Genomic DNA, 18,647 nt, shown 5'->3' with positions numbered 1-18,647 from the left:
CCTTTCAGTAAATAAAAAAGTTAACCCCTTCCTCCCCAGTGCCATTAGTACAGTGTCAGCGTTTGTTTTTTTTTTGCACTGATCACTGTATTGGTGTTACTGGGGATGTCAGTGACCACAAGTCAGTCCCCCCCCAGTGTCAGAATGTCCGCCGCAGTCCCGCCATAAGTCACTGATTGCCGCCATAAGTCGCTAATTGCCATTATTAGTATAAAAAAAATTAAAAATCCCAGTATCTTTCCCGCCATTTGTAAACGCTATAACTTTCACGTAAACCAATTAATTTACACGTATTGGGTTTTTTTTAGCAAAGACATGTCGCAGAATGCATTTTGGTCGAAATTTACTGGACATGTTTTATAGCAAAAAGTCCAAAATATTTTTTTTTTTTCTCAAAATTGTCAGCCTTTTTCTTTTATAGCGCAAAAAATAAAAAGCGCACAGGCGATCAAATACCACCGAAAGAAAGCTCAATTTGTGGGGAAAAAAAGGACATAAATTTCATTTATGTACCGTATTGCATGACTGCGCAATTGTCCATTAAACTAGCGCAGCGCTGTATAGCAAAACAAATGGTGTAAATTGCAGTATTTATACCATAGTTTGTAGACGCTATAACTATCACACAAAGCAATCAATATACACTTATTGGGATTTTTTTTTTTTACCAAAAACGTAGCAGAATACATTTTGGCCTAAATTTATAACCAACTTTGAGTTTACTATATATTTTTTATAGCTAAAAGTAAAAAACATTGTTTTTCTTCAAAATTTGTGGTCTTTTTTCGTTTATAGCGTGAAAAATAAAAAGCGCACAGGTGATCAAATACCACCGAAAGAAAGCTCTATTTGTGTGAAAAAAGGACGAAAATTTTGTTTGGGTGCAGCATTGCATGACCGTGCAATTATCAGTTGAATTAGTGCAGCGCCAAGTAGCAAAAAGAGGCCTGGTCATTAAGGGGGGTAAATCCTCAGGAGAGCAAGAGGTTAACCTCCCTAGCGGTCTGATTATGTCAGTATTTCTGTGCTCAAAGGGGTACATTTATTTACATTGCAATATGTATTTTTTTTATTGTAGGCTGTCATTTTTAGAAATAGCTCACTGAAATCTGTCCGAACAAGAGTCTAGTAAACATCCCGGGTAGGATAAGATTTGAAACACAAAACCACAAATTATAATTTAATAATCATAAAAAATAATATAAAAATAAATTTAATTCAATAATATAATCAAACCAAAAACACTGAAATTTGAAATATAGCGCCAAGTTCGCACATCACTGAGCAAAGTCGCAGAATCATTTTCAGTGTCTGATGATGAATTTCCCCCACGAATTATCACTCAATTCTGCAAGTGGTTCTGATTTACTATCGCTGTTCTCTAGCCGGTCTAAAACCGCTTTTGACCTAAAGGGACGCTTTTTGGACGCCATGGACGTTTCTCAGTTTCCAGGCAGAAAGAACAGTAAAAATGCAGGCAGGGCGCCGAACAAAGCACTTGGGACAAAATGTATGTGAAATGGTTTGATACAGGAATGTTATACTATGTGATTTTAGTGTATTTAGTGAATGTCATTTTCAAATTTCCTGCTGTTCCGTCCCCCGTACGTCCCGACGCTCGCAGGGGACGGAACCCAGAAGACAGATGCCAGCATCCGCCGGAGGACATTACAGGGGACACTGCAGGGGGGACATCACAGGAGCGCAGGACAAGGTAAGTGAAGAAAAGATCCCAGAGCAGCGCTGCAGTGTATTCCTGAGTGGAGCTCGGGGTTACTGCTTGTGGTGCTGAAACTTTACCCCGAGCTACACTCGGGAATACCGCCAGGGAGGTTACCGGATGAAAAATAGGGTTTTCTTACGTTCAAAAAAATGGACGTCAAAGAATACGGACATTAACGGATATAAACAGATGATCATTCCTTTACATCCGCTAGTTCATAGAAATAAACAGATGAAAAACAGACACACAAAACGCCTGTGTAAAAGGGGCATTTGTATCACTAATATATTTATTTCAGGTACTTATATAGCGCCGTCAATTTACGCAGCACTTTACATATACAGTCATGGCCGAAATTGTTGGCACCCTTGATATTTCTCCAGGAAATCATGTATTTCTCACGAAACGTATTGCATTAACACATGTTTTGCTATACACATGTTTATTCCCTTTGTGTGTATTGGGACAAAACAAAAAAAGGGAGGAAAGAAAGCAAATTCGACATAATGTCACACAAACCTCCAAAAATGGGCTGGACAAAAGTATTGGCACCCTTTCACAACTGCGGATAAATAAGAATGTTACAAGCATGTGATGCTCCTGTAAACTCACCTGGGGCAAGTAACAGGTGTGGGCAATATAGAAATCACACCTGAAAGCAGATAAAAAGGAGAGACGTTCACTTAACCTTTGCATTGTGTGTCTGTCTGTGCCACACTAAGCATGGACAACAGAAAGAGGAGACGAGAACTGTCTGAGGACCTGAGAACCAAAATTGTGGCAAAATATCAACAATCTCAAGGTTACAAGTCCATCTCCAGAGAACTAGATTTGCCTTTGTCCACAGTGCGCAACATTATCAAGAAGTTTGCAACCCATGGCACTGTAGCTAATCTCCCTGGTCGTGGACGGATGAGGAAAATTGATGAAAGATTGCAACGCAGAATAGTCCGGATGGTGGATAAGCAGCCCCAAACATGTTCCAAAGACATTCAAGCTGTCCTGCAGGCTCAGGGAGCATCAGTGTCAGCGCGAACTATCCGTCGACATTTAAATGAAATGAAACGCTATGGCAGGAGACCCAGGAGGACCCCACTGCTGACACAGAGACATAAAAAAGCAAGACTACAGTTTGCCAAAATGTACTTGAGTAAGCCAAAAGCCTTCTGGGAAAACGTCTTGTGGACAGATGAGACCAAGATAGAGCTTTTCGGTAAAGCACATCATTCTACTGTTTACCGAAAACGGAATGAGGCCTACAAAGAACAAAACACAGTACCTACGGTAAAATATGGTGGAGGTTCAATGATGTTTTGGGGTTGTTTTGCTGCCTCTGGCACTGGGTGCCTTGACTGTGTGCAAGGCATCATGAAATCTGAGGATTACCAAAGGATTTTGGGTCGCACTGTAGGGCCCAGTGTCAGAAAGCTGGGTTTGCGTCCAAGATCCTGGGTCTTCCAGCAGGACAATGACCCCAAACATACGTCAAAAAGCACTCAGAAATGGATGGCAAAGAAGCGCTGGAGAGTTCTGAAGTGGCCAGCAATGAGCCCAGATCTAAATCCCATTGAACACCTGTGGAGAGATCTTAAAATTGCTGTTGGGAAAAGGTGTCCTTCCAATAAGAGAGACCTGGAGCTGTTTGCAAAGGAAGAGTGGTCCAAAATTCCGGGTGAGAGGTGTCAGAAGCTTATTGATGGTTATAGGAAGCGACTGATTTCAGTTATGTTTTCCAAAGGGTGTGCAACCAAATATTAAGTTAAGGGTGCCAATACTTTTGTCCAGCCCATTTTTGGGGTTTTGTGTGACATTATGTCATATTTGCTTTTCTGCCTCTGTTTTATATTTGTTCCAATACATACAAAGGGAATAAACATGTGTATAGCAAAACATGTGTTAATGCAATACCTTTTTTGTGTGAAATACTTGATTTTCAGGAAAAATATCAAGGGTGCCAACAATTTCGGCCATGACTGTATATTGTACATTCACATCAGTCCCTAACCCTCAAGGGGTGTACAATCTAAGGTCCCTAACTCACATTCATACATACACATACTAGGGACAATTTAGACAGGATACAATTTACCTACCAGCATGTCTTTGGAGAGTGGGAGGAAACCAGAGTACCCGGAGGAAACCCACGCAGGCACAGGGAGAACATGCAAACTCCAGGCAGGTGGTGCCATGGTTGGGATTCAAACCCACGACCCGAGTACTGCCAGGCGTTAGTGCTAACCATTTAGCCCCTGTGCTGCCCATTATATACATTGTTTGGGAGTTTTAGGCAATCTTCAGGCCTAAGCGGAGCATATCTATCACTAATATACAGTGTTTTGGAGTCTAAATTAGCATTTGTAGCACTAACAGGCAATGTTTTGTGGCTTTAAGGCAATTTTCAGACGTAAAATGATATTTTTATCACTAATACAGTGTTTCAGATCCTAAATGAGCATTTTATTATGAATATGCCATGTTTTGGGGGGTTTAGGCAATCTTCAGGCCCAAAATGAGACGTATCACTAATATACAGAGTTTTAGCGCCTATAATGAGCATTTGTACCACAATATTCTATGTTTTGGGGGGTTTAAGGCCCAGAATGAGCATTTTTATCATGAATATACAGGGTTTGGGGGGTTTTAGGTCATTTTCAGGCCTAAAATCAGCATTTGTATCACAGGAGCAGACAAATGAGGACAGAGCTCCAGCAAAGGGTTAGGAGCAATAGGGGGGAATAGGAAAACAATGCTACACCAATGGGCCCTGGGTTGTGGCCCCCAGAGGTCTATGGCCAGATGAGGGTGTAGGTGACAGGCCCCCTTTAAGAGCAGACGGTAGGGGCCACTTAGAGCGGACGGCGGGCCACTTAGAGCGGACGGCAGGCCTCCTGTACTATTTGGGGGCTCCGACCTGAGGAGCTCAGTACTTAACCCCACCCCGCACCCCTCACTCACCCGCCGGGGCCCGTCTCCACTTTCCTCCGGCCTGGGGAGGCAACGAGCGCGTCTCGAGCAAGAAGCACACCGAGCAGCAGCGCCCTCCTCCCTCCTGGGCCTCTCCGGACTCTTGAGCGGCGCAGGCCGCAAACAACAAACCCCCTTCACAGGTCGAGCGTGCGCATCAGTGGCAACATCCGGGACACTGAGGAGGGCGGAGGGAGGAGCCATCTCGGCTAGCGGGAATGTGTAGGCGGGGCCCTCAGAGCCTCTGAGGGGCTGGGTGGTTACCGTGGTAACACGAGCTGGGATTGAGGGGCGTGGCTACTGGGTTGCGAAAAGAGAGAGGCAAAGGAAGGAGGGGGCCTAGCGTGGTTACCATAGTGATGCGTTTGACTAGCAGGGAAGGAGAGGAAGGGGGAGGGTGAAGCCGTGTCGAACGGGGCAATGAGAAACAGGGGGGCGGGGACAATGCCTCACTATGGCAACAGGAGCTGTGGTTGGTGGGTTTGACTATTGACAAAATGGGCGGGAAGGAGCCTCGTCGATTGGGGGCAATGAGGAACAGGGGGGCGGTATAATAACGGGAGCTGTGATTGGTGGGTTTGGCCATTGGAGAAAATCGGTGGGAAAGAAAGAAAGGGGTCGTGTTGATGGGGGCAGGGATGTTAACTCTCTATAGCAACGGGAGTTGTGATTGGTGGGTTTGACCAATGAGAAAATGGGCGGGAAGGAGAGGAAGGGGAAGTGTTGATAGAGGCAATAAAGAAGAGGGGGGCGGGGATAATACCTCACTATGGCAACAGGAGCTGTGATTGGTGGGTTTCACCATTGGGAGAAAGGGCAGGAAGTAGATGAGAGGAGGAAGTGGCAGGCAGTGTGTGATGGAGAATTCCTCAGTGTGTACAAGCATGGCTGTGTGTGCTGACATGTTGTAACTTGCCCTCCCCTGGGTCGCACACCATTCGTCTCAGTCTTTTACGGAGTCGTAGAAGAAATAAGACGTGTGTGTGCCGTGCCATTGGTGGAAAATGAGTGACAGGAATCTGGAGCAGCGGATGAACATCAAACTCTGCGTGAAAATGGGAAAAAGCGCGAGTGAGACTTTAGTTCTCTTAAAAGAGGCTTATGGTGAACATTCCATGAAGAAGTCGAGTGTTTTTGAATGGCATAAGCGGTTTAAGGAGGGGCGGGAAGATGTCCACGACGACGCAAGAAGCGGGCAGCCAAAAACGCAAAGGACGGACGCAAATGTGGACAGAGTGCGAGCCCTGGTACAATCAGATCGAAGGATGAGCGTGCGAATGATGGCAGAAGAATTGAACATGAACAGGGAAACCGTGCGGCAGATTCTGACAGAGGACTTGAGGATGGGAAAGCTCTCCGCAGAGATGGTGCCTCCAATCTTGTCAGAAGATCAGAAGGAACGTCGTCTTCAGATTTCATCCCATCTTCTGAAGAATGCAGAGGTGTTTGAGAGGGTGATTACCGGAGATGAAACATGGTGTCTCCAGTACGATCCGGAAACTAAACGCCAGACCATCAAGAATTCACCTCGCCCAAAGAAAGCGCACATGTCTCGTTCTCCGTTCAAAACCATGCTGGTGTGTTTTTTCGATCACAAAGGGATCGTTCACTACGAGTTCATAGAACACGGTACGACGGTCACCCAACATTGTTACTTGGACATTCTGAAAAGGTTACGGGAATCTGTTCAGAGGAAAAGACCAGAACTCTGGCCTGACAAGTGGATTCTCCACCATGACAATGCTCCTGCACAGGATGAGTTAAGCGTTCGCGAGTTCCTGGCACAGAATTCCATTACGAAACTTGACCAACCACCTTATTCCCCTGACTTAGCACCCTGCGACTTTTGGCTGTTTCCAAAAATAAAAGATGCCTTAAAAGGACACAGATTTGACAATATTCCGGACATCCAGCGAGCTGTAACAAAGGTACTGCACAGCGTTCCGGAAAACGAATTCCAGGAATGTTTCCAGGAGTGGCACAGTCATCTAGAAAAGTGTGTCGCTTCACAAGGGGGCTACTTTGAAGGTGACAACAGCCTCTAGTGTATAGGTAAGCAAACGGACAGTGACGCTCTCCCCAACGATCAGTTAGCAACAGTGGCCTTCTCCCCAACAATCTGGCAGCAGCACCTATCAGTTCCAGTGGTAATCTCCACAACAATCAGGCAGCAACAAAGGCATTCTCGCCAACGATCAGACGGCAGCTCCAGTCAGTTCCAGTGGTAATCTCCACAACAATCAGGCAGCAACAAAGGCATTCTCGCCAACGATCAGGCGGCAGCTCCAGTCAGTGCCAGTGGCGTTCTCCCCAACGATCAGGCGGCAGCTCCAGTCAGTGCCAGTGGTGTACTCCCCAACGATTAGGCGGCAGTTCCAGTCAGTGCCAGTGGTGTTCTCCCCAACGATCAGGCGGCAGCTCCAGTCAGCGCCAGTGGTGTTCTCCCCAGTGATCAGGCGCAGCTCCAGTCAGCGCCAGTGGCGTTCTCCCCAGTGATCAGGCGCAGCTCTAGTCAGTGCCAGTGGCGTTCTCCCCAGTGATCAGGTGCAGCTCCAGTCAGCGCCAGTGGCGTTCTCCCCAGTGATCAGGCGCAGCTCCAGTCAGTGCCAGTGGCGTTCTCCCCAGTGATCAGGCGCAGCTCCAGTCAGTGCCAGTGGTGTTCTCCCCAACGATCAGGCGGCAGCTCTAGTCAGCGCCAGTGGTGTTCTCCCCAGTGATCAGGCGCAGCTCCAGTCAGCGCCAGTGGCGTTCTCCCCAGTGATCAGGCGCAGCTCTAGTCAGTGCCAGTGCCGTTCTCCCCAGTGATCAGGTGCAGCTCCAGTCAGCGCCAGTGGCGTTCTCCCCAGTGATCAGGCGCAGCTCCAGTCAGTGCCAGTGGCGTTCTCCCCAGTGATCAGGCGCAGCTCCAGTCAGTGCCAGTGGTGTTCTCCCCAACGATCAGGCGGCAGCTCCAGTCAGCGCCAGTGGTGTTCTCCCCAGTGATCAGGCGCAGCTCCAGTCAGCGCCAGTGGCGTTCTCCCCAGTGATCAGGCGCAGCTCTAGTCAGTGCCAGTGGCGTTCTCCCCAGTGATCAGGTGCAGCTCCAGTCAGCGCCAGTGGCGTTCTCCCCAGTGATCAGGCGCAGCTCCAGTCAGTGCCAGTGGCGTTCTCCCCAGTGATCAGGCGCAGCTCCAGTCAGTGCCAGTGGCGTTCTCCCCAACGATCAGGTGGCAGCTCCAGTCAGTGCCAGTGGTGTTCTCCACACCAATTAGGCAGCACCAGTGGCGTTCTCTTCAATGATTAGGAGGCAGCTCCAGTCAGTGTTAGTGGTGTTCTCCCTAATGTTTAGGCGGCAGTTCCACACCAATCAGGCAACACCAGTGGCATTTTCTCCAATGATTAGGCTGCAGCTCCAGTCAGTGCCAGTGGCGTTCTCCACACCAATTAGGCAGCACCAGTGGCGTTCTCTTCAATGATTAGGCGGCAGCTCCAGTCAGTGCCAGTGGTGTTCTCCCCAATGATCAGGCAGCAGCTCCAGTCAGTGCCAGTGGTGTTCTCCACACCAGTCAGGCAGCACCAGTGGCGTTCTCTTCAATGATTAGGCAGCAGCTCCAGTCAATGCCAGTGGTGTTCTCCCCAATGATCAGGCGGCAGCTCCAGTCAGTGCCAGTAGTGTTCTCCACACCAATTAGGCAGCACCAGTGGCGTTTTCTCCAATGATTAGGCTGCAGCTCCAGTCAGTGACAGTGGTGTTCTCCGCACCAGTCAGCAACAGTGGCCTTCTCCCTAGTGATCAGGCAGCAGCTCCAGTCATTGACAGTGGTGTTCTCAAGTCCTTTTGTAGGCCTTGGCATTTAGAACCTCCTGAAGGGTTAATAAACAGACACTCCCCTGTCCAAGTATCCAGCACTGTCCTCACCTGAGCCAGTTCCTCACCTGTCTTTGGAGCACGGGCATGTTAACTGTGGGCAGCCGGCCGTGAGCTGATCCCCTATTGAACAGAGCAGGAGCAGGTGGATGACCGGTCCATGTCTGCTCATTTTATTTTATGCAATTACCAGTGGGTCCTGGAAAGCTCCCGATGCCTACTTGCAGTCAGGAGCTTTCCAATCGTGACCACCAATCACAGTGGTTACATGATTGGAATTCCCTCGTCCCATAATTTAAAACCTCTTACAGGGTTAATAAACACTCACCTGTCCAGGGATCCAGCACCGTCCTCACTTGAGCCAGTTCTTCACCAGTGTTTGGAGCACCAGCATGTTAACTGTGGGCAGCCAGCAGTGACTCCTTGCATCTTCACAGCTGGCTGCCCACTGGACATGCGCAAGCTACACTGCACTTTGTGAATGGTCCTACAGCCTTCGGGGACCTGTGACATGTTCCAGAAGGTTTCAGGGAGGGGGGGGACTTCAGGTTGATTCTGGAAGTGGGAAATACTTGTCAAGACCAGGTACAACCCCCCCCCCAAAAAAGATACCAAATATGGCAGAGGAAGGGGGGAGGAGGAAGAGCAGAACTTCCGTTTTTGGGTGAAGTTCTGCGTCAAAGCCATACAATTACTTTGAATGAACTGCCAATACAGGCTGCCTGCACGCTGCTTCAGATGCATAAATAAACACCTCTTCATGCTATATGGGCCTGTGTACCCCTGTTAATGAGCCCTCAGCGTGTTTGGGGTTCTATTAAAGATGAATGGTACTAACATATGTATAGTGTGTTACCACAGAATGTGAACCCAACCTTAAAGTGGTCGTAAAGGCTCAAGGTTTTTTACCTTCAGGCATTCAATGCATGAAGGTAAAAAACCCTCTGTGTGCAGCCCCTTCAATGCTTACCTGAACCCCATTACAACCCAGCACTGTGCATGAGAGCCTTGGTTCTCCAGGGACTCCGCATCCTCATTGGCTCCCGCCGCTGTCAGTCACAGCCAGTGAGCCAATGAGGGGGTGGGGCCGAAACCGCAGCTCTGTGTGTGACTGGACACGACGATCAATGGTTCGGGAGTGAGCCTGTTTGGGAGTCCCATAGGAAGCTGCCTGCTCTGGGGGCAGGAGGGAGGGGCCAGGAACAATAGTGGGTTACCTGAGAAGAGAAGGGTTGAGGCTGCTCTGTGCAAAGCCAATAGCAGGGATGTATAAAATCTTTTTTGGCAACCCCCCTTAATTATATATTGGTTGAGGCAGGGAGATGCCTCTGTGTCACTGGCTGAATCTTTATTTCTAGTGATGGAGTGATCTCGCTGCCTCTATTAGCAAGAGTATGGTTCTAGAGCAGGGGTGTCAAACTGGCAGTCCTCCAGCTGTTGCAAAACTACAAGTCCCATCATGCCTTTGGGAGTCATGCTTGTAACTGTCAGCCTTGCAATGCCTCATGGGACTTGTAGTTTGGCAACAGCTGGATGGCCGCCAGTTTGGCACCCCTGTTCTAGAGGGACAGACAGGCATCCTCTCTGCAATCCAGCCCCTGGCAATTTCTCACTAGTGGCAGAATCGCCCATCTGACATCAGTCTTGGGTTACATTTACGTGGGCCTCCTGTATTTGGTTTAGGCCTCATTCACATAGGCGTACTATGGCGTACACCTGTGTGAGGGCTGTGTTTACCTCCAGTGGGTTGCATAGGTGTCGCATGTATCCATGTGAAGAACGTTCCATCATGTAAATTGTGAAAACTGCACAGGCACAGCCGCTGCTCCCAATTTGACAGCATGCAGACCCACAAAGATGTCAATTGGGAGTAGCGACTGTGTCCATGCAGCCACTGCGTCCCAATTGACATGAATGGGACTTCCTGTACAGAGATGCATGGAAAACCTTTGCATCCCGGGGTAGGTAAACACGGCCCTCGCAGGGGTGTTCGCTGTAGTACGTCTGTGTAAATGAGGCCTAAAGCGGGAAAAGTTATCTGAGAAGTATAAACAAACTTGGTCCCGCAGATCAAGTTCTCCTGTGTTTATAGGACTACTGAAACCTGGCTTCATGTGTCTGACTCTGCCTTTCCCACTGCCCTCTCTCATGGAGGCCTCCACTTGACTCACCCAGACCCAGTGGATGGAAAGAAGGTGGAGTTGGTTTGCTTCTATCCCCGCTGTGCACCTTTCAAGTCCTTCCTGCCCTTCCTTCTATTCTTTTGAGACTCACTGCATTCGTCTGTTTTCTGTAAGGATTGCAGTGATCTGTCGGCCTCCTGGACTGGTGATGACTTCTCTGCCTGGCTACCCTACGTTCTCTTCTCTGAAAGACCCACTATCATTCTTGGTGATTTTAGCATCCCCAATAATGTTAGCAGTCTGGCTACGTCTCAACTTCACCTCATCTTTTGACCTAACACAATGGACACAATCCTCCATTTCCTCTGATGGGAATACACTTGACCTTGTTTTCTCTCATCTTTGCACTCCATGCAACCTCACCAACACCCCCTTTCCTCTCTCTGATCACAGCCTCATCACATGCACCGTATCCTTGTGTTCAACCACCTATCTCTCTATGTAGCAAACAATTACCCGCAGAACAAAAAAGGAAAGAAAATACCCAGTTCAACTTGCCAGCCAGCAACCAAATTAACCTGTTTAACAATGTGCGTTTAAAAACAGGGGTTTAGTTAGCACACATTTGCAAATACATACGTAAGCCACAGAGCCACGTCATGGCACCCCAATATTCTATGGTCCTAACTCTACAAATTTTGAGGGCCCTCATAGTAGAGGCACATGCATTTAATGGATAGACCCCTGTTTTTAAATGCACATTGTTGGACAGGTTAATTTGGTTGTTGGCTAGCTGGCTGGCAAGTTGAACTGGGTATTTTCTTTCCTTTTTTGATATGCGATGCCTGTCCATGTGTTCCTTGCTGCATAAGCCAGTTATAGACCGGAGCAGTGACCACCTTCTTGTATGCTGTATTGTAGGTGAGGGGGTGCACTGGATACCCCTGGCTGCCATTGTGCTATATGCTGGGTGTCCAGTGTGCTCCTGTGTCTTTAAGAAGGGGTGGGTTCCCTCAGGTTCATCTGCCCTTGGTCTATCCAGTAAATGCATGTGCCTCTAATATGAGGGCTCTCAAAATTTGTAGAGTTAGGACCACAGAATATCAGGGTGCCGTGACGTGGCTCTGTGGCTTATGTATGTATTTGCAAATGTGTGCTAACTAAACCCCTGTTTTTAAACGCACATTGTTAGACAGGTTAATTTGGTTGTTGGCTAGCTGGCTGGCAAGTTGAACTGGGTATTTTCTTTCCTTTTTTTGATATGCAATGCCTGTCCATGTTCCTTGCTGCATAAGCCAGTTATAGACCGGAGCAGTGACCACCTTCTTGAATTACCCGCAGAAACCTTCGCCACTTTAATCCTTCTCTTGTCTACTCTGCAACTGACCACCTCTATGACAAAATCTCACCCCTGTCCTGACCTGGCCACTTCTGTCTACAACAGTTCACTCTCATCCACACTGGACTCACTTGCTCCTCTCACTACACGAAGTACCAGGCCCCAACCATTGCAACCTTGGCAGACTGACGACACTAGAAATCTTAAGAGACATAGCCGTGCACTGAAGCGATTGTGACGTAAAACCAAATCCCAGCCTTCACCTATAAAAATCTGCCTTCTTAAAATACAATTATTTCCTCCATGCTGCCAAACAAGCCCACTTTGTCACTCCCATTATACTGTCATCCAGTCCGTGTTTCTTCTGTACTTAAAATAAAATTCAAAAACCTACAAAGCGATTTACAATTCTGCCCTTCACCAATCTTGTCTCTGAATATCACCCAAATTATCCTCTCCGCTCCTCCCAAGACCTCCTGCGCTCAAGCTCCCTTGTCTCCTTCTCCCATACTCATCTCTAGGACTTCTCCAAAACCTCTCCCATCCTCTGGAACTACCTACCCCAATCTGTCAAGCTATCGCCTACTCTGTCCACTTTTACGGAATCCCTAAATACTCATATCTTCAGGGAAGCCTATCCTGCCTTTAGCTAACAACCGAATCTTTTATTTCTACCATCAGTTCATCCTTCACAGTTATTGCCTTTTTTTCCACCAGCACCTCACTATTAGATTGTAAGCCCCCAGGAGCAGGGCCTTAGTACCCCTCTTGTATTGAATTTTATTGTTGCTGTATTGTCTCCCTTTATATTGATAAGCGATGCGCTAACTGTTGGCTCTTTATAAATCCTGTATAATAATAATAACATGCATTTAGATGTAGAGTGTGTAAACGTCTGGTGGATGCACAGAATCTCATTTTCTGTGAACGCAGATAAATGCACAGTGTAAATTATACTATTTAAAACCATCACATGCATTTCTATGTGTTTAGAATTCTTATAGGTATATGTATGTTAACACTTTCCCTCCCAGACTATAGCAGATTGACTGCCAGACGGCACACTCGCCGTTGTGACTGGGCGTCATATGACGTCCTGTCAAAATGAACCGCTCACATGGCCACGCATCGGCGTGATCTGTCACCGGCTGTGTCCACGGAACACAGGCAATGATATATCACTACATCGACCAGTTGCCAGTGTCATGTGACCAATCACAGCAGATCACATGTCAATTGTATACAATGGATGGCTTCCTGTCATGCCATCCATTGTATACAATTATGTTGTTAGCTGTGATTGGTCAAGGCAGTCACATGATACAGATAGGGCCAATCACAGCCCATCTGTATCATGTGATCAGCTTTGCCCAATCACATCTAATCAGTAACATTGATTGCAAATATCAATTAAATACATTGGTATTAGTAATCATAATGTGTTAAAAAAAAAAAATCCTGATCACGTGCCCAGAGTAGTTCAATGTTACTATGGTAACGTTGTATTTCTTTGATCACAGTGTGCTGAAAAATAAAATAGTTAAAAAAAAGAAAACATTTAATAAAAAAATAGAAACATTTGAAAAAAATACAAATTCAATTATTATTATTTTCACCAAAGAAATATAGAAGAATGCATTTTGACCTAAATTTATGAATAAATATTATTTATTTGCAAAATTTTATAACAGAAACGAAGAAAAGTGTGTTTTTTTTTTTCAAAAGTTTCAGGTGATTTTTGTTTTATTTAGCAAAAAAATAAAAAACTCGGTGATTAAATACCACCAAAAGAAACCTCTATTTGTGTGAAATAAATGCTAAAAATTTCATATAGGTGCAGTGTTGCATGACCGCGCAATTACTCAAAGTGCGACAGCGCTGATTGCTGAAAATTAGCCTGGGCAGGAAGGAGGTATAAGTGCCCGGTATTGAAGTGGTTAATGGCAGTGTGAATGAGACCTTAGGCCCCATACACACTGGGCATTTAGCCCCTGTGCATGAAGCTGAACTATTTACATACGGGCGGCGGACACAGGTGCTCCATCCAATCCTGCTGCTGGCAGTCTGTCATACTCCATGAAAGAGTGAAAGCTGCTGCTGTTGGACTGTACTAAGGTTTAGGGTAGTATGTGCTGAGGAGCACCTGCCTGGAACACAAGCAGTCCGCGGTGCAGGAATTCATGCCCTAAACGTAAGTACCTCTAGGTTCAGCAGCTCTCAGCCTCTCATAGAGCTTGACAGGCTACTGGCAGTGGGACTGAACAGTGCACCTGTGCCCATCGCTCACACGCCCAGTATGCATGGGACCCTAGGCTTCCCACACACCATACAATCTGATGGTAGCCTCCTTAACCGCCTCCCGCCCGCCATATAAGGTAATGACGGGCGCAAGGCGGTTCTCTCGTTCTGGGAGGATGTCATATGATGTCCTCTCACTCTAACCGCGCATGCGCAGCTCTGGGAGCGCACAGCGTGGCGATCGGTGGTGCACTGTGTCCCTCGGTCACAGCCGATCAATAAAAAGAGGCGAAGATGTCGGCTCAGTCATGTGATCAGCTGTGTTCAATCACAGCTGATCGCATGTAAATAGGGAAATGCCGGTTATCGGCATTTCTCTCCTCGCGAGCTGTCACACTGACAGAGGAGAGGAGAACCGGTAATCGGCATTCCTCAGAGGGGACATACACTGATCATCAGGACACTGGTGATCAGTGTAGCCCCAGCAGCACCACCTGTCAGTGCCCATCAATGCCACATATCAGTGTCTACCAGTTCACATCAATGCCACATATCAGTGCCACCTATCAGTGCCATATATGAGTGCTGTCTTTCAGTGCCCATCAGTGATGCCTATCAATGCCCATCAGTGCCACCTACTAGTGCTTCCTCATCAGTGCCCATCACTGCAGTCTCATTAGCGCACATCAGTGAAGGAGAAAAACCACTTATGTACAAAATTTTATAACAAATTTCAGTTGTTTTTGGTTTGTTTAGCAAAAAATAAAAACCCCAAGGTGATTGAATACCACCAAAAGAAAGCTCTATCCGTCTCAAAAAAATGATAAAAATTTCATATGGGTACAGTGTTGCATGACCGTGCAATTGTCATTCAAAGGGGGTATAAGTGCCCTGTAGGCGAGGGGTTAAAGAGGCGCTAAACTGCATGATACTTACCCATCCTTCAATAGTCCGACATCCCTCGCCAGTGTCTTCTACCAGGCTTCTGCTTCCGGGTGCGGAGCTGCAGCCGTCTTCATTGGGGTGCACAGTAGTGCAGTCATCCTGGCCCCATGCAGAAATGTGAACTGAACTGTGATCTCTCTTCCTTCACTCCCAATTTTCACACATGCAGTATATATAAAGTAGATGTGACTATTAGATCTTACACAATTTTATTCTTTTTTTCTATAGGTTTAATTGCCCATTTGCAAGAATATGTAATACCGAATGTGCCAGCGACGAAGTCATTGATTCTATAAAAAAAACTATCATGAAGCATGGAGTGTGTTGGATTACTTGAAGAACTGGCCGGTAACACACCTCCTGTATTAGAGTGCCCCCATTCTGGATGAAGGAGCACAGGAGGGCACCATTGGACAGCAGCACTGTCTTGGGGAGGGGAGTGTTAGATGAACTAGAAGAGTTACACTTCATCACTTATACAGTCATAACAATATTCAATCAGCACTGCTTCCTTTATCTTCACTTGAAGTTTTAATTTCATTGCATTGATATTTTTTCTTCTTTTTCATGCTTATCGGTGGATATTTATTTTAAAGGCTTTTTTTTTTTTTTTTTTTTTTTACACAATTCCAACTTCTACATATTTGTGATGTATCTAATCCTTGTTTTTGTATAACACATTAGTATTTGTACATGATTTATGTTATCCTTCTGTTGTTTCTTTAAAGTGACATTAAAGACTGAAGGTTTTTTACCGTCATGCATTCTAAGCACAGTGGCATCCGCAAACCCCCCCAAATCCTAAACTGAGGCCTCTCCGATGCGGAGACATTCACAAGACCCTCTGCCCTACGGGGGTTCACTCTTTTCATTGGCTGCCACTGCTGTCAATCACATCCAGTAAGCCAATGAGAAGACAGCTGTGGCTCTATGGGGTTTATTTACTAAAGCTGGAGAGTCCAAAATCAGACTCCCTTCTGCATAGAAACCAATCAGCTTCTAACCTCAGCTTGTTCAATGAAGCTTTGGCAATGAAACCTGGAAGCTGATTGGTTTCTATGCAGAAGAGAGTCTGATTTTGGACTCTCCAGCTTTAGTAAATAAACTCCTATGTGTCTTATGGACACATAGAGCAGTGGCTCAGGAGCAAACACGCATTAGTGCCCCCAAAGCAAGCGGCTTGCTGTGGGGGCACTGCCCGAGGGGGAGGAGCCAGGAGCACTGTCTGGGGACCCAAGAAGAGGAGGATCGGGACTGCTGTGTGCAAAACCACTGCACAGAGCAGGTAAGTATGACGTTTGTTATTTTCTTAAAAAAAAAAACTAGGCATTAATACCACTTTAAACTTGTATTTAAATTCTGTTAAAAACAATAAAATCCTTGTAACGAAGATAACATGACATGCAGTGTTTTTGGAATATCGACAAAAATATCTACTACTAGCATATCTTTACCTACTGTATACACAAGCATCGTTGTGATTGGAGAGGACTGCTTCATGGCATGATATCATACTAGTCTGTAAATCGAAAAACAGAAAAAGACTGAAAATTTAAAAAAAAAAACCAAAACAATATTTTTTTACTTTCTGCTATAAAATATATCCAATAAAAAATGTAAAAAAAACAAAAAAAACAAATGTCTTCATGAATTTAGGCCAAAATGTATTCTGCTAGATGTCTTTAGTAAAAAAAAAAAAAAAAATCCCAATAAGTATGTTATTTGGTTATAGCATCTACAGATAATGGTGTGTATATATAGTGGAATTTTTTTAAAAAAAATTTTATACTAGTAATGGTGGCGATAAGCAATTTATAGTTGGACTGTTGCAGTGTGGTGGGCAATCTGACGCTGGGTGGGAACTGAGTAAATGAGACTAACATCTCCAGTGACACTAATACAGTGATCAGTGCTAATATTGCACACTGTCACTGTACTAATGGCACTGGCTGGGAAAGAATTAACATTTAGGGGCAATCAAAGGGTTAACTGTGCCTAGCAATGTTTACTGTTTGCACTGTGTCCTGTTTTACTAAGCAATGTTCCAGTTTTTTATTCCCTTTGCAGGGAGAAAAAAAAAACACATCACTGCTGTCTTTAGAGAGCCCTGTGTTGTTTACCAACACAGGGCTCTTGCCTGTCATTCGCTCAGCTAATCAGCAGGTCCCCACCGTAAATCACTGGCTTGGGACCTGCTGATTGGCATGTGCTGTAGCGGATGACCGCACAGCTGGGGCGGCAGGCGCGCCCCCTACCCGGTAGAGATGGATCACGTACATGTACATAATTTGGCATAGGGGGGCTGCTCTGCCGCAGTATATATGTGGTAGGTGGCCGGGAAGTGGTTATATGATAATGTACACTATTTTGCCAAAAGTATTGGTCGGCCGGCCTTTACATTCACATGAACTTTAATGGCATCCCAGTCTTAGTCTGTAGGGTTTAATATTGAGTTGGCCCCGCCCTTTGCAGCTACAGTATCTCCCAGAAGTGAGTCCACCCCTCACATTTTTGTAAATATTTTATCTTTTCATGTGACAACACTGAAGAAATGACACTTTGCTACAATGTGACGTAGTCAGTGTACAGCTTGTATAACATGTAAATTTGCTGTCCCCTCAAATAACTCAACACACAGCCATTAATGTCTAAACCGCTGGCAACAAAAGTGAGTCCACCCCTAAGTGACAAGGTCCAAATTGGGCCCAATTAGCCATTTTCCCTCCCAGGTGTCATGTGACTCATTAGTGTTACAAGGTCTCAGGTGTGAATGGGGAGCAGGTGTGAAATTTGGTGTTATCGCTCTCACTCTCTCATACTGGTCACTGGAAGTTCAGCATGGCACCTCATGGCAAAGAACTCTTTGAGGATCTGAAAAAAAGAATTCTTGCTCTGCATAAAGCTGGACTAGGCTATAAGAAGATTGCCAAGACCCTGAAACTGAGCTGCAGCACGGTGGCCAAGACCATACAGTGAATTAACAGAACAGGTTCCACTCAGAACAGGCCTCGCCATGGTCGACCAAAGAAGTTGAGTGCACGTGCTCAGCGTCATATCCAGAGGTTGTCTTTGGGAAATAGACGTATGAGTGCTGCCAGCATTGCTGCAGAGGTTGAAGGGGTGGGGGGGTCAGCCTGTCAGTGCTCAGACCATATGCCGCACACGGCATCAAATTGATCTGCATGACTGTCGTCCCAGAAGGAAGCCTCTTCTAAAGATCATGCACAAGAAAGCCCTCAAACAGTTTACTGAAGACAAGCAGATGAAGTACAGTGATTACTGGAACCATGTCCTGTGCTCTGATGACACCAAGATCAACTGATTTAGTTCAGATGGTGTCAAGCATGTGTGGCGGCAACCAGGTGAGGAGTACAAAAAGACAAGTGTGTCTTGCCTACAGTCAAGCATGGTGGTGGGAGTGTCATGGTCTGGGGCTGCATGAGTGCTGCTGGCACTGGGGAGCTGCAG

General features: G+C 46.2%; 1 protein-coding gene across 2 annotated transcripts in view; it reads right to left on the bottom strand.

The window, feature by feature from the left end:
* SMAD4 (SMAD family member 4) overlaps positions 1-4,850 on the bottom strand; it is a 78,937-nt gene extending 74,087 nt beyond the window's left edge. For both annotated transcript variants that reach the window (XM_089681615.1, XM_089681616.1), the window contains exon 1: positions 4,679-4,850. The gene's annotated coding sequence lies outside the window, so the exon portion shown is untranslated. The remainder of the gene's footprint in view (positions 1-4,678) is intronic.
* Between the last annotated feature and the right edge of the window lie 13,797 nt (positions 4,851-18,647).

Source organism: Staurois parvus, unplaced genomic scaffold (genome assembly GCF_062004578.1).
Source record: "Staurois parvus isolate SC_StPar_1 unplaced genomic scaffold, SC_StPar_1.0 ptg000272l, whole genome shotgun sequence".
NCBI classification, from domain to species: Eukaryota; Metazoa; Chordata; class Amphibia; order Anura; family Ranidae; genus Staurois; species Staurois parvus.
The sequence above is the reverse complement of the archived record's forward strand: the minus strand, read 5'-3'. Positions and strand labels throughout refer to the sequence as shown.